The sequence below is a fragment of the Anser cygnoides genome, chromosome 5 (genome assembly GCF_040182565.1).
Source record: "Anser cygnoides isolate HZ-2024a breed goose chromosome 5, Taihu_goose_T2T_genome, whole genome shotgun sequence".
NCBI lineage: Eukaryota > Metazoa > Chordata > Aves > Anseriformes > Anatidae > Anser > Anser cygnoides.
In genome coordinates this window covers 11,015,533-11,031,916 of record NC_089877.1, presented here as the reverse complement: position 1 = coordinate 11,031,916, position 16,384 = coordinate 11,015,533, and positions in this window count along the sequence as shown.

The window sequence follows — 16,384 nt, the reverse complement described above, 5'->3', positions numbered from 1 at the left end:
GAACTTGTTAACCACATTATCAAAACTCTGGCAACACCACCAACTTCCAGACATAGTAAGTTGCTTTCTTTTGAACTTAAAAAAAATAATTTAAGACAATCACAGGAAAGAAATGCGTGAGATGAACAAAACAGTTTCATCTGCTCTAAAAAAAAAAAAAAGTAGGCAAGGTGTAATTATGTATTATGTTATCACCATTGTTTGTTACTGAAGTGTGATAGGTTACTTAATTAGGTATCAATAAGAATAATTAAGAAAGATGGGAAAAGAAAACAGTGATTAGGAAAAAAAAAAAGACAAAGGGAGGTGCTGTTGCTCTGCAGGACATAGGGGATATTTGTGCTTTATAGAAATGTTAAAAGCTCTCAGGCAAATTCAAGATTTGCTCTCGGAGGCGGGCTCATTGCCCACACTGAAACCTGTGGCAAATGGGTAAGGACATTTAATTGAGGCTATGATTTTCATCCAAAAACAATTATATTTTATAAGAATGGCATGATAATTTGTCAGATATCCACAAATCCTGGAACATACCTGTTTGTCCCCATGATCAAAAATTGTAGTTACCCTTATGAAGTCTTATCTTCATTCCTTTTGTACTATAAATGAACGGCAGCGTTTGGTGGTTGGTGGCATTTAATTTGCTCAGTATTGTCAGCTACACATATTAAAGGGTCTTTTCTAAAAATAAGCTCCTATTTATGCTATGCAAAATGGTAGAGAGTACTGAAATGGAAGAAAGGTTTTGAACACGTGCATTTCTGTCTATCTTGTACACTGCATATTTCTGTTTTTGTAGGACTATATAAGTAACCCCATTCACCAGTAGATTATTAGAAAAACAAACAGCAAGCCTTGAAAGAAATGGTATCCCAAAATTTGAAATCTGCACATTTCATGCCTGTTTCAGAAGCATGGGCTCTGCAACAATTAAAATGTCTTGTCTAACATTCCTCAAATTGTTCAAAAATTAAAGAAAACCTACATTTCTGGAAATAATCTCTTAGACGTGACGGTGAAAATACCTTCAGGTCAGCACAACTCTACCACTGGCAACTCCTGCAAGTCCCAGATGTAACTAAAGCTAGAGTAACAGGCTACTGTTAGAGTAACAGGCTACTAAATGAAGCTGGGGCAGGGGGTGGGGGTCCCAAACCTCTGGTATAGCAAAGAGATGAGATTAAGAGGGCTAATGCAGCCCAAACAAAGGACTAACACATCAAAATGCTTCCTTCCCTATACAGAGGGGAAGCAGTGAAGGGAGAAAAAAATGACCATTACTGTATCAACGATTCAAATATTCTGGAAATAACTTTGTAATGTAACGTCATTCAGTCACAGCTACTGTTTCTTGTCTGTCCTCCTGCCTACTCGGGGTTGTCACAATTCTGCAGCATAGTCTTGGTGTCCTTAAAAAGAAAGAGCTAAATTAAATCTTGTTCTGGTTTTAAATAATTACTTGTCCCTACCCAACACTTACATCATTCAGATGCAGCTCAGGAAGTGGTTTTTTTTTTTTTTTTTTTTTTTTCTTTTTTTTTACATAAGCATGTGTACTGAGAAATCTGCTGGGAGCTGAGTAGGATGTGAAATTCAGCAGCCATATCAATTTTTGGAAGGCACATATGCACATTCCCCTGCAGCAACCAGTGACTATGCTTTCTCAGTCAGAAATGAGTCAACCTAAAACATTTAGTAAGTGTATGACTCTTCCTTAACTCCTCAGCAATACTGTTAACTAGTCAGAAACACATTTGTATTCGAACTGCTGCCTGACTGAGCTTCCTCATTTGATGGTCCAAAGGCCCACAGCTATTACTTAGCAATCCTGTGCATTAGCTGAATGGTTGCTGCCAGAAATGAATAGAAACCTCAGTAATTCTGTGGTCAAATGTTACATATCTATCTAGCCTAAGGAGAAATAAAGAGAGAGATTTAAACTCAGGTGGCGTTTTAATATATTATGTAATTTAATCTGAAGATGTAGGCAGTAATGAAGGTATTAAACTAAAAGCACTGGTGCTCTTGCTTAAATGGTAATGTTTGTCTGCATGATGGCTCTTTTCAGGATGATCATTGTTCTCTTGGTATCAGGCTCTGATATAAATGTGTGCAGCCCAAAGACAGGGCAATGGCTGTAAAAGACCATGGAGTTACTTGAAATATACACTCCTCTGAATGACACCTTTAGCCAGCCATGTTTAAATTGCTGTGTTTAAAGGCCAAACAACAAAAGGTGGGACAGTCAAGCAATAAAGCTGGTTTGCTATAGAAGCAGAGCAGCTAAAGAATTAATTAGATCTACAAGTCCCATGATTACAAATTGAGCTGCAAATACATACAAGACCTCTTTCTACTTACATATGTGCTACTGTAAGAATGGATGAAGTCTATGAGTTATCACAGTGTACAGTTTTTTCAGCTGTTTGTATTGAGCTGTGTATACCCTAATGCCTACAAAGCCGATGCTCCAACAGTGTGCTGTGAGCCCTCACTTCCCACAACACGGGCACTCCCCTCACACACCATAAGCAAACCCCTGCGTTCTGGTGCTCTTCACAGGGGTGCACATCTGAAGCAGCCTCGGTGAAACACCACTGTGGGTCGCTCAGCTGATTGTAACGCTGAAGCATCGCCCCTCACCAGAGCTTTCCTTCTCCCAGAGCTCATTTACACAGCCTCAGTGTGATGGACGGACAGACAAAAGGAAGAGGGAAAAAAACAAGCACAGTATTATCTTGCTGTGATTTCCAAATGTCCCTGCTCTGTTCCAGGTATTCCTTCCAGGCACACACCGTAACTGTCTGTAGGCATTGCAGCAGGAGCACTGTTTGCTACAACAAAGAAATGCAAGCACCTGGTGTTCCCAGTGGCCCGCCATTTTACAGCCAGACATAAAGGGAATTCAGCAGTGTATTTTCACCCTGAATGATGTACGGGACAGCAGAACTATTTCTCTAGTCAAGAGACATTACATAAATGAGTCTTTTAAACACTACCACCGTGTTCTTTCTATGCCAGAGTGCATTTGAAATGCTTGATGTGGCTAGGTATCTGGACCATACCATCTGCAGCAATGAAAAGTGACACTGGAAAAGTTCTGTATCAGATTGCCCCTGGCCACATGCATCTCTTGTGCTGACGGCTTTTACTAATTTGTCTCAAATAGTTCTTGCAGCAGTGTAACAGGAGGCCTATGTTCAAGAAGCATGGGCTGCATGCTAGGTGGCTCTTTTGATGTTTTCAGAGGAGGAATAGAAATACTCCAAAGAGAACATTTTAGTATGAAAAACTGAAGGCTGGATTCTCTGCCTTGCTAGAGCCTCATCACAACAGATGTTCTTGCTCTTGGGTTCTCTCGAATAAACATTTCTGTTGACATTATCATATTAGCAGAGTGACAGCAAACAATCATGGTACGGTTGAGCCTGTTTTTTGGTTGTAGTCTCTATATTATTCTTCAGCTAAAATCCTGGGTCCATCTATACTGATGAAAATTTTGCTACCATTTTCCAATGTGGCCAAATATTCAAAATTTCACTGTGAAATCCAGATTTAAAAAAGTTGCTGCAGTAGGTGGTCCAAGAGGTTTACAAAAATACAGCTCACCGTATATATGATGGCAATTGTTATTTTTGCGACCGCTAGCAGTACCAGCAATTCTGTGCTGCAAGGTGTCTAGACATCATGCTGCTGTAAGCAAGCTATGAGTGTATTACAATCAGGAAGGATTCCCTGCTTTTTCCCCTTTCACATAGCATTGCTTCTGTATCATGACAGCTTTTTTGGCTTCCTCAGAAGTGGCAGTACTAGCAAACACTGAATCCTAGGTGCCAGGTCACGCTTCCGTTCATCTGCTAACAGTCTTCCTTGCATGGGCTTCTGGTTCCCAAATAGAAATGCAATTCGTGTGCCTCCAGAGCATCCTCCCAAGATGCTGCAGAGTGTGAGGTGCACGTGTCCGGATCCCAAACTGCATGAACATTGCAAGAAATATTCCTTGTATCTCGGCCAAGAACTCAAAGCACCCTTTTTTAATGATGTTTCCTGCCACTTCAATGCCACTGAAGCTGGCATGTGTAGGTTCATGCCAAAGGAACAATGACAGATGATCCTGTGGGGTGTGTCTGGGGTGTTCTCTTAGGAAAAAGCAAACCTTCCAGCACTCTTTTTTTTTTTTCTTTTTTTCCTTTCTTCCATTTTTTAATGGAACAGTCTGTTATACCATCATAAAGGGATTTTCACAAAGATTTATAAATAGAAAAATCTCCTGCTCTGAGAGAGGGAACAACGAGATCCTGTGTGTTTCACGGTTCAGCAATAAGCTGCTCAATGCTTTTTCATTACATTGTTGTTGGGCACTCGTCAAAATATCAAATTGTTCTGTGGCTACAACGAGCCTGTCATGATGACTCATGTATAATTAGAGGATGCCATAATGTGCCAAGCTGCCATGTATCAATGAACAACATTCAACTTCTTCATCAAATGAACGTACTCTCCCTGGTAAAATGATACAGTTAATGGGGTCACTACTGTGACTGGAGTTCAAGGAGGTGACACGCATAGAGGGTCAACACAGAAAGAAACCTGCTTTGTACTTTTTCTGTAAGTTCCAAGTGCTAAAGTTATCTGCTGAACTTTACAGGGAACTGATTTTAGCAAGGAACTATGAAGTCCTTATTAACAACCTTATTTTCAAAAGGGGGAGGGTGAATAAATGGCGGTGTAATGGCTCAGGAACTGGAGAAGACAGAAAAACTGAGGCAAGAGACAGGCTTGAAGCCAGGCCATGTAAAGAAACATGGACACTTGTTAATACTCAGATGTGTATAAGCCTTTAAATGTAAGTGCTAGTCTGTCAGCAAGTCTCCCCTGCCTAGGAGAGAGGAGCCAATTTTATTAGCAGTTAAGACAGGAACTGAAATGGGGCATCCAAGAGGTTGATTCTGAGGGGGAGGGAAAAGCAGGCTTCCTTCTACTTTTGCAGCTGGAAGAAATTAAATGCAAAGAAAGCGTTTGGAGCATTTGCTTCACTTCCAGTGCAAGGGTAAATTCTGCTTCAGACGTCCATCCAGCGTAACCCCACACCTCCCTGTGCACAGAGCAGCCCCCCTTCTCCTGCACACACCACCAGTGATTTACTCATGCATCCCTTGTTTCCAGGGACCTGACTCATTCCTGGGCACAAGGACAGTCGCAGGAGTAAGCACTTTTGTGAAAGAGCTTAGTGTGTATGATGAGGCTGGGGCAAATGCTGAGCTAGGTACTGTTGGTTTCATTTGTGGAAGGAACAATTACAACTTCCTAGAAAACTATCGTGGTGAGTTTCTTAATTCCAAAATAAATGCCAGTTGTTTGTGCACAACTGCACAAAATTCTCAGTCATTCAGAAGCTTTATAATTAAGCCTGTATCCTGGAAAAGGGTTGACATTATTTAGCACAGGAAAAGTAAATGCTACACGATCGATGTCTTCAAAGAACACATTCTTTGTTGCTTTTTAAAGAGTGCTGAAGTGGTCCCAGAGTTGCTGTGGCAGGGCCAATCCAAAGGGAAGGCCAATCCAAAGAAGCAGATAGGAATTTTTCTGTTAACTTTAATGCCTTTGATCAGAAAATCGTGATTTGCCAGTGAAATGTCAAAAACCTAAAAAAAAATGAAGCCAGTCCTACCATAAGTCTCTTCTCAAAACTGGCAATACAGATACAACCAGCCATAGGATGTTCATGCTAGCTGCAATGCAGAGAGCAGACTTCTGTCAGGTGAAGTGGAATCAGCATGCTTTATGTCTCTGCATTTGGACAGAAAAAGAGACCGGTTTTGTTGAAATGCAGATGCCACCTTGGATACTGTTCACAGGACTTATCTCCATAGGGTTTGCCTCTCCATATGGACAACGGCTAGCCATGCCGACCAGTGCACTAGTCGCTCAGACATCTCCGAACAGCAGAAATATTTGCTCCATCTACACAGTTTCCAGGTTCTCCTCTCTCACGCTCCTCCTTTCCTGCGCAGTTTCTGGCTGCCTACTGCTCTTTGTTGGCATTTGCTACTGTTAACTGCAGCAGCATCAGTACCCTGACAAACGGAGCCCTCCTTTCCTTTTCTTAAGAGGAAAAACTCACCAGGCTCCAGTTCTCCACTCTGATCATTTTTGTCTTCCCTTATTTCCTTTAACACTTGTGCAGAAAGATGTGCTTCCATTTGAGAGCATGGTGGCACTCACTGAGGGGGTGGATGTTTTCCGGGGATGGCAGCGTGCAGCCTAAATGCTTGCATCAATCCTTCCTTCTGCTCCTTAGCTGGGGGGGAATTTGGAGAATATGTTGCCGTCAGAGTAGCCTCCTCTTTCTGGAAGAGCACAATTCAGAAAAGCCAGATACTGAGGACATACGTAGATTCATTATAACTCCATCCTCCTGCAGCATTAGCTGAAGAGAGAAGAACTTTTCTGCCATTGAAATCAATGGCAAAACCTGATTGCCTTTCCGAGATGGGATTACACCATATACTGACACCAATGCTTGTATTCTAAAGTCTATTGATTCAGACAATCCGAAGGATCATACAAAATGACTGCAGGTGATGAAACCGTCCATCTCCAACCCTGAATATTCTTTAATGTTGAATAATGTGAAATAGGCAATGAACAGAGCTAGCAGAAAAATTAAACCCTTGAAAAATATCATGCTTTCACAGTTTTCTTTTGAAGACTCTCAACTGATTTCTTCATCAAGATTTGTTCATTTATTTTCTGTTACTGTTTTCATATATCACATGTACTATTTAAAATGACAGTGAAATGAATTAGCACATTTTGAACCCTTCATTTTTGACAAATGAAATGATTCCTTTGGCTTTCTTTCCAGATTATTAACCCATTTTTTCTAAAATAGGATATTTCAAAAAAAAAAAAAAAAACAAACAAAAAAAAACTTCTATGTTGACAGTTTTTAAGCTAAAAAAGCTTTAAATCATACAAGATTTTCTATATGCATGATTAAGTGTGCTTTGGGGAGTATTTTAAAATAATAAGAACAGAAGTTTTCACTATTTTTGATATCATCAAAGGCAAAAAGTTTTCTGCTTCTTGAGATTCTCAATCTTCTGTCTTGTTCTGCAAGACTGAGTCACCAGTCCCAACACTCAGGTTGTGCGTGCTCATTTTACTCAGCCCTCCCTCCTGATGCACAGGGAACAAAGAACTTCGGAGCCTGATTCCTCTTGGAGTAGTGAATAGCAGCAAAACCGATGAAGTTAAACTTTGTTTAAGCATTTGTTACAAATATCAGAGTTGGGCCTAAATGTTTAGCAATGTGATCAAGTGTTCATAATTATTTCAATTTTGAAAGTGATCTTTTTCTATTTATGTCCCTCTGGTCTTTGGCAAAATAACGAGGATTAAATTAATAAAAAGCTTGGAGAAGAAGGTGATTCAGCTGTCCCGCTCATCAGCCATCCCACTCCTCCTGCTGAACAAACATTCATGCATATTCTGGGAACCCCCGGGTCTGTAAACTGCTCATCACCCTACTACAGGGAAATGGGGACTAGATGGGAAAATGAGGCATAGAGCATTTTGGAAAAAGAGGAAATATATGTGAAAAGGACACCCCCTTTGCCCCCCACGACAGACCTAGTCACAGTATGTTTTCAGGCTGATAACCAGCCTGTGGTGTGGGAAAGCAATTCCAGAACTTGCATCATTGTAGAGATTTCCTGCAAATATGCTAGAACTCGTGAGAAAGTCCTACTGTATTGACGATCATGTTCCTTGAAAGTGAGTTTTATAGAGAAACCTGGTCTCTTTTTTACGCTGTCTGACCTTCTCTGTACCCCACATGGGCTCAGGAGAGAATCCTGCCCTCTCTTTCCCTCACTGGTCATATTTTCCCATTTCCTTCAGGCTGTATAAGTGGTCACCCAACCTTTTAGTGAAGCCGGATTAATGAGAATCATTTTGAAGTCTATTAAAAGTGCTGCAGAGTATAGGGCAGCTTTTGAAAGACAAGCAATTGATTTATGAAGCCTTTTGGAAAACACTACTCAAGGTAGAAGATGTGAGTGAAGGAAAGATGCCCAGGTAGACTGGGACAGCAATATGCTGCGTGAAGCCCTTAGGTGTAATGTTAACCAGATGCAAAAGTACCTCTCAGTGATTTATGATGTGCACTGATGATGAAGCATGCACCATTCGGAAGGTGATTAATATGCTTGTCATAAATGGAAAGAAGGTGGCAGCTAGCCAAGAAAATTTGTCTGTGCAAGCAGACCAGCTCGATTGGCTGAGAGTGATGCAGTAATATGAGACTGATTGAACTCATGGATTCAGTGGAGATTTTTATTAAAGATAAGCACCTCCAGGGAAAGGTGTTTCCATGAGCCATGGGGCCTCACAGCAAACAGGAATGTGGAAGAGAAAAAGATGTGACTGACAGAATGGATTTCAGAGACTACTCATTTCCCAGCCATTCTGTTTGGGGATCTGTAGTTATTTTAGAGCTTTGATGATTATATTATTATTTCTAATAGAAAGTCCAAAACCCATGAACCCTGTCATTCCGTAGGCCACAAAAGGTAGACACTGTAATGATTCTGATGCATCCAGCCCTTCAGAAAGCAGAAAACACTGAAAAAGAAAGGAGTACCTACCAACATATAGCTGTGAATGAATTGGCAGTCTCAGACCAACTTTGAATGATATATACATCACACCAAAATAAATAAACGCATAAAACAAAACAAAACCAAACTAAAATTAAACCACCAGCATTCTGCACAAAGGAAATCATCAACTACTCTAGCTGATACTCCTGATTCCAGTTTGGGAAGCTGAATCTGCAATAGAGAAGCTGAAAACTGGAGGTACACAAAACCTTGCCAAAATCTAGTCCTAAAGGTGACTTTTTGCATTGGACCTGAAGATGGTGGGGAGATGGGGTGGGAGAAACATTGTCCTGAGCATGGTACTGCTGACTGTCAGGTCCCTTTCATTTGTATCTACAGAAAGATAGACATAATAGATGGAGCCTCCAGTTCTGTACAGCTTGCACCTTCCTTACCAAAAGAGTTAGAAGTCTATCATGATAAGGAGAAAAAATTCATCTGTGTAGAAAACATATGCCATGATTCAGATCAGTGCAAGAGAATTTAGATATTTTTTTTCCTTTTTTTTTTTTTTTTTTTTTTCCTGGAAATAGCCCTGGTTATTTTATTGGAGTTTGTATATAAAGCAAGACCTACAGTTTGGAACTGGAGGAAAATATTAAGTGAGAGAGAACATGAAAACAAACAGCTAAATTTAACAAGTTATGTGTTGCAGAAATTAATTACCTAGCTGCAGCCCCCAGGGTGTGATCTCAGGACATCTGGCAAACAGCAATAGAACTGTGCTCATATTCTTTCATATTTATACACAACTCAGTCTTGATCTTTGCTTGGCTGTAGTGTAATGCACATTTTTCATTAGCAAAGCAGGCTTAGTATCTAAGAAATACGCATTCCTCGGCAGGGCTTTAGAACAACCAAATGGTGAGAGGACTTTTGAGGAACTAGCATCACTTCTGCAAGGAAACTGTAGAGGATGTGAAAGTGTCTGGGGGGGTTGTTAGCTAAAGATAGCCTGCTGGTAAAATGCAACATGCACTTTAAAGATAGTTCCATGCAGAAAGCCAAATCCTGCATTCCCTTCTTGATACTCCACAGAGACATGCCTCCTGCTGACTTACGGAGGGGTATAGCCCAAGCAGAGACTTTGACATTTGTCTTTTCTCCTTTCAATTGTTATTTTCTAATGTATTGAGAAGTATCTGTAGCACTAAAACAAAATAGCTAGCACTGTCTCATAAGATCTTTCTATCTACACTCCAGTATCGGCTTTGACAAACAGAGTGGGGTTCATAGCTCATACACCATAGCATAGAAAGGCAGCATTAATGGTAAAACCGATCGCTTCTCCAGCTGTGAGAAAATAGGCCATTTAAAAACTGCCTATTGGACGGTGCCCTTTAGGTAAAAAAGGAAAGCAGCCAGAAAGTCTTTGTCACAGGAGTAGCCAGGAAGCTCCTCAGCTACAGAACGTGAGTCGTAATAATCAGATGTGATGCAGCAAAAGTCCATGGTGATGGGCCCATATGTGTCAGCTGCTCAGGCGAGGACTGCTGGGCTGAAAACCAAATGGCAGAGAAGTGTGTTCTGGCTTTCAGAATTAAAACGCCAACTTAAGAGACAGATAAGCAAATCTTGGGCCTGCAAAGGGCAGAAGGTTTATATATATATAAAGTAAGATGTAAAATAAGGGTCCAGAAGCACAATGCTCATTTCAGCTTGCACCTGTAGAGCCTCCTCCTGCCAGAGCTATGCCACTGTAATATAGCTGTCAAAGCTAGAATCATCCCATGGCATTATGCAGCACACTTGGAGCCACAGCTTCCTCCAGTGGCATCAAGTAGTTAATCCATCAGATGTGTGATGACTTATTTATAACAAACAATAAGAAAAAGATAGATATGAAATATTTCCACTGAAATGGCAGATTATAAAATGAAATTAAATGAAATGAAATGCATATGAAGTCTAAACTTGAAGGTGTTCCCTCTGACATTTAGAAAAGGGATCTGAATTGAGAAATTGATATTTTAGTTACATTTAGAGATCACAGATGTTTTGAAATGGATTGGTAGAGTGCTTTGGCATAAAGCTAGCTATGTGATACCCTGATCTTCCCCGCATCCCGTGGAACGCAGTGTAATCACCATTGAACTCATTAGCAGTGCCCTAAAATAAAGCAGAGGTTTTCCTGTCATCTTGAATTATGTACTGTTCTAATGTTTTGGAGGGAGGAGGAACATCTTGGGTACTCAGTACAGCAACAGGAATAGCTTCTCTGTGCTCACATTACCTCAACAGTTTTTACAGTCTTTGATTTTCCTTTGTATCTCGTGGTAAGAAGAAGAACATTTGGACTTTTATGCTTTCAGATGCATGGGCATATTGTCCTAAGAAGGTATCTAGTATTTAGTATATTTATATATTTATATATTTATATATTTATATATTTATATATTTATATTTATATTTATATTTATATTTATATTTATATTTATATTTATATTTATATTTATATTTATATTTATATTTTTATATTTATATTTATATTTATATTTATATTTATATTTATATTTAGAAGGTATCTAGTATCTAGTATTTATCTTTTAAAATATGTATTGTATAAAACAGGTGAGACCTTTGTGATTTATACAAAGCAAAGGATCTGTTTCTCGAAAGTATTATCAGGGACACCTTCCACTCTCAATGAGACCTGAGATCAACAAAAGCAACAACATCAAGAGCGGATTGTTTATGTTTAGCTTTCTAATGAAATGAGACTTGCACAATTCATTATGTCAGTTTCCCTTTGTCAACACTTTGAACCTATTTCAGTCAAATTGGCCAGAAACATTGAAGCCCCAGAGTTAAGAGTTCCCTACAAGTGCCAGAAAAAAATAGTTTACCCAAAGCATTTTTTTATAGAAAAATAAATGAAACACAATAAGGGAGAGAAAAAGGGCATGCCGATGACATGACAGGAACTAAGGGTGCTGACAGGAAAGCATTAAGGAACATGCAGGGGAGAACTGGAGTTCACATATGTCCTGAATAGGTCCTGCTGTGAGGAGGAAGTAGGATAAAGCTAGGATTGCTGAAGACAGGTAAACAGTGCCTCAGAAAGTCAGACACGTTCACTCTGATGTTCATATTTGATTTTCTATTATAAATAAAATTATGAGAGTCCTTTGACTAAAATACTAGTTATTTGAGGATATGCTGGCATTGCTATCTTGAATTAGTGTGATTTGATGCAGATGTGAATGTAAGACATAAGAACCCCATCAGATTCCTTATTTTCCTAGTTTGGATCCAGATTAGAGATGACTATACGGGGCTGATTCCACAGAAACTAAAGAGATGATATATGATCACATTCAGTCTTGAATTCATGTGATGGTTGTCAGCTTGTCAAGAAAAGAAACATGAAGGAAATACAGGACAAAGGGAAGTCTCTCTATGTGAAAAACCTGGTTCCTGAGAAGACAAGAGAATCATTGATACCTTTCCACAAGACTCCACTGACCCCAAATATCAACTAAAAACATATGCTTCCTCCTTATTATTATTGCTACAGTTACGCACTGTTTCAATATCCTTCTACATAGAAAAGCGATGACATAGCAGCTGAAAATACACAAGTGAACCTCTTCTGGCAGAGTCTAGTGGTGATGATGAAATGTGTTGCCTGTCTGTATCACCAGCAAATTATGCTTTGTGGATGTAGTTTACTAATTACAGTTTTACATATGAGTTTCTCCATGGAGAAACATCTTTACATGTAATAGAAATTCCATACATTTTTCTCATGCAGCATTTCATATACATTGGTTTAATTAAGTCTATGGATAAATCAATATTTGTCCCAAAGAGGGATTGTTCACCATCCTTCACATGCAAGAAATTGAGGCATGGAAAAACTGACTGGCAAATTCAGGCAGTGAAATCAGTCCCTGACCCAGCACTTTAGTCCATGAGTCCGACCACAAACTCAGATGTCAGTTCCCTGTTATACTAACCACAACTCTTTTTCAAATATCCACTAAGAGTTGTTTTGTTTGTTTGTTTGTCTGTTTTGTCTGTTTGTTTGTTCTTCCACCAGGAATAGTTTCCTGATCAAATGATGTATGTGAAGTTCTTTTTGGTATCTCTTTAAATGGTTAGCCTATTGAATGACAGTCTGTAACAGATTTGAGCCCTGTTCACATTTGTGTACCCTGTGATCTGAATCAATGGCAATTCCTCCCCAAACTTCTCTTAATACATTTTAAAATAATGTTAAGAGACAAGTCAACAGAAAAGAGAGGACTACTGCAGCCTTAGAAAAGATGGTTCTGATTTTCTAGTTCTAGCAATAAAAGGCCCCATAATCCGTTCTTCAGTTTGTACATTTGCCCCACGGTTTTAAAACAGTGAAAACAGACCTGACTATAACTCCTGTGTAAAAGCCTTGCCTATGCTGTTAAACAGTCCAATGGTGGACAAGACGGAACAATAAAATAATGATAGATTAATGATATAAAAGATCATTAAGCATCATATTAATAAAAGATAGGATAATATGCTTCAATGCTTGGCTTGGTTTCATTGTGGGTAATTGCATCCCACTCACCAAGTGTTGCATAGCTTTCCTGAGTACTGAGAGAATTGTTACTCCGTTTCACCCCCTGAGGTAGGTGCCTTTCTGTCTGCGTAACATGACAGATGGCTTGATGTCCTTAGGGATCCTTTGCATTTAACTCATGGAGCAGTACAGGAATTCAAAGGAACAGATGTTCCTGTAATATCAGGTAAAAAGATAAGCATCTACATCTACTTTTAAGATTAGTTATATCCTACACTGTCAAATTTCTCCACAGATGTATCAAAAATAAATAAATAAATAAACACTAAAAAAATAATACCAATACCATTGCTTTGGCAATTTAAAGGGGATTTACTATCGGATGAATGCTTATTAGATTTTTTATTTTAAATCTCGTTGCTATATTAAAAAACAAATGAGGTTTTAAACAGGAGTAGGAGAAGAGAGGAAATAAATAAATCTTGATGCAAAGTAACCAGAAAATTTCCTACCATGCAATAGTTATACATGAGAATTTAGTATCACCCAGTGCTTTAGAGGCTTTTACCACTAGAGGGCTGAAGCAACAGCCTCAATATGACAATGAAAGCTGCCTTTGCTACACACGAGCCGAACACACCCTGGATTATGTGAAATGCAGGTATTGCCATTAGAGTTAACACTAATATTTTATATGCTTAAAACAATGAATATCTTGACTGAATATTTAGTTTCAAGAAACAGTTTATGGAAAAAAAGTTTCATGGGAAAAAGAAAAAGAAAAAAAAAAGAAACAAACAAACACCACCACCACCAACAACAACAAACGAAGAAGCTGTTCCTTGTGGCCTGACAAGCAAGATCTTTATTTTAGCATTGCTTTGGGCTTTTGCGGTTCCATGGTCCCAAAGAAAGTAACAAATTTATTTGAAGGTGACATCAAATTCCATCAGATTCAATGGACAACTGCCATAAACAGAAGCAGGAGTTAAATCATGACTTTTGAGGCATGTTTATGCTACCTCAGTCCCAAGTGACTCAACATTACAGACATACATTTAACGACATAACTAAGGTTTCTCAATCATAATTTATTTCCAAAGTCAAGACTGTATCAGTAAGAAAAGTACTGTGTCGCCTTTTAATAGATAGGGAAGACAAAATCTCTTAGCTTGAATGTATGTGATCATAAGAGTTTAAAGTGATGAGCATACGATTATTTTAAAAAACGGATCACAAAATATATATTCATTTGGAACCTCTGTGTGCCTGACACCTAGGAAAGAGCAAATCCATACTGTAGTGTATCAGCAGCAAAGGTAAGGTCAAAAATGAAATTGAAAATTGCATTTTTAAATTACTGGAATGTATAACCAATGAAAATATTAGCTTTGGGTGTAGTTTGCTTCAGAAAAACTAAATCTTAGGGAAGATAAATGTATATTGCTGTGTAGATTTTGTAGTCTTCTAAATGGATTATGCTATATTTAGAACCTATTCAGAGGGTTATTATAGAAAAAAATGAGATTAGATATGGAGTAACATAAAAAACTTAGCAAACAACCACAGTTATAATTTTTCATCTGTTTTTGCTTAATTTGTTGAAATAGCCCAGTCAGAAACTTGTATAAAGGGACTATTTCTAGAAACAAAAGGACAGGTAAGGACTCAGTCCTTTAGCCTTCAAACAAGCAAAAGAAAAAGAAAATCTTATCACACAAAGAGCGTTTTATCTAATTACAAGATTTCACGATTAAACAATCAGCTTTCTGCCCCCATGTGAAAAACTGCAGGCATCTGCTGCATTCTGCTGGATCTACTAATGTTACGTTATGTTATGTTATGTTACGTTACGTTATGTTATGTTATGTTATGTTATGTTATGTTATGTTATATGTTATGTTAATATCCCTCAGACAGTCTTAGTGCTTTCTCAGGAAAGTGTGGTTTTTTTACTGGGTGGCTTTTGACTGAATTTCTTTGCTTATGGGCAATAGGTGACCATTTAGCAGTGACAGCGAGACTAGAATTTTCTCCATGATGAATTTTCTTCCATTTTACCTGCCCCTGATGCCAGTGGAAAGAACTCACAATGATTTCAATTGAGTTTGAATTAGGCCTTTTGTGAGAGGAGTGTGTATGTGACAGTTATTCATTATAGAAATAATTATTGCTAACAATATTGATAACATATTGTTATGTGTTGTTTCATCTAGAAATAGCTTACTCTACCAAAATTAAATAATTAATAAATAATGATTAAAAAGTTGACAAGTCTGGACATCTTTTACAACGCTACTGACATTCACTTTCTACTGTTCTTATTAGTTCCTCATCTGAAACCACAACAGCTGACTTGGATCAGGATGTGACTCAGTAATACCTGGATATAGTATGTAATAGTCATAAAATTCCTGCTTTGAATGGCTACAGCAGCAGCCTATTCACTATAGCATTTTACTATCCCAAGGTTATTTGCTATTCTGCATGTTTCATACAATTAAAGACTCATTCTCCTCTGCTAAGCGTCTGTAACCAGGAATGTCTTATCTGGCCTTTAAATCCATTTGCAGTTGGTATGATAGATTATTTCTCTTTTCCAAATCAGTCATAATTCACCTATTAAATGTTATTATTTTAATTATAATTACTGCTGCTACATTGAGCCATGGCACCAATGTCAGAGCTGAGCTTTCTAAAAGAGCGCCAGAGCTCCTTCTTGGATGTAGTGTGTAAAGAAATGAAACACCCTTGCTCTGCAGACTTTACAATCTCAAATTCCAGCTGAAAAAAGGTGCTCAGTAGTTTTCTGAAAGGCTTGCTTTATGGAATCCAAACCCGTCTCACCCCTACTAAATTATCTCTTGTTCTTTGTGCCCCTCAGAAAAAAAAAAAAAAACTATGTACACAGGTTTCCTTTGAGCATCTGCAATGGCACACTGGAGCCACAAACACTGGGAAGACTTGCTTATATAACTGTCCAGGTTTGCATTTACTGGGAAAAAAAATCCTTCCAACAGTGCAATGGTAATAACGATTCCATACGGAAAACTATGCTGAAAACCACATTCAGTAACTACCATGGTGTAGAAAATAGCACTATGTTATGATGCTAATTAGCAGCGTTTCAATTACATATAGTTTTAATATATTTTCTGCTGTACTATTTTGTTGTTCTTTTACAACTCTGAAATACTGAAATTCTACAGAG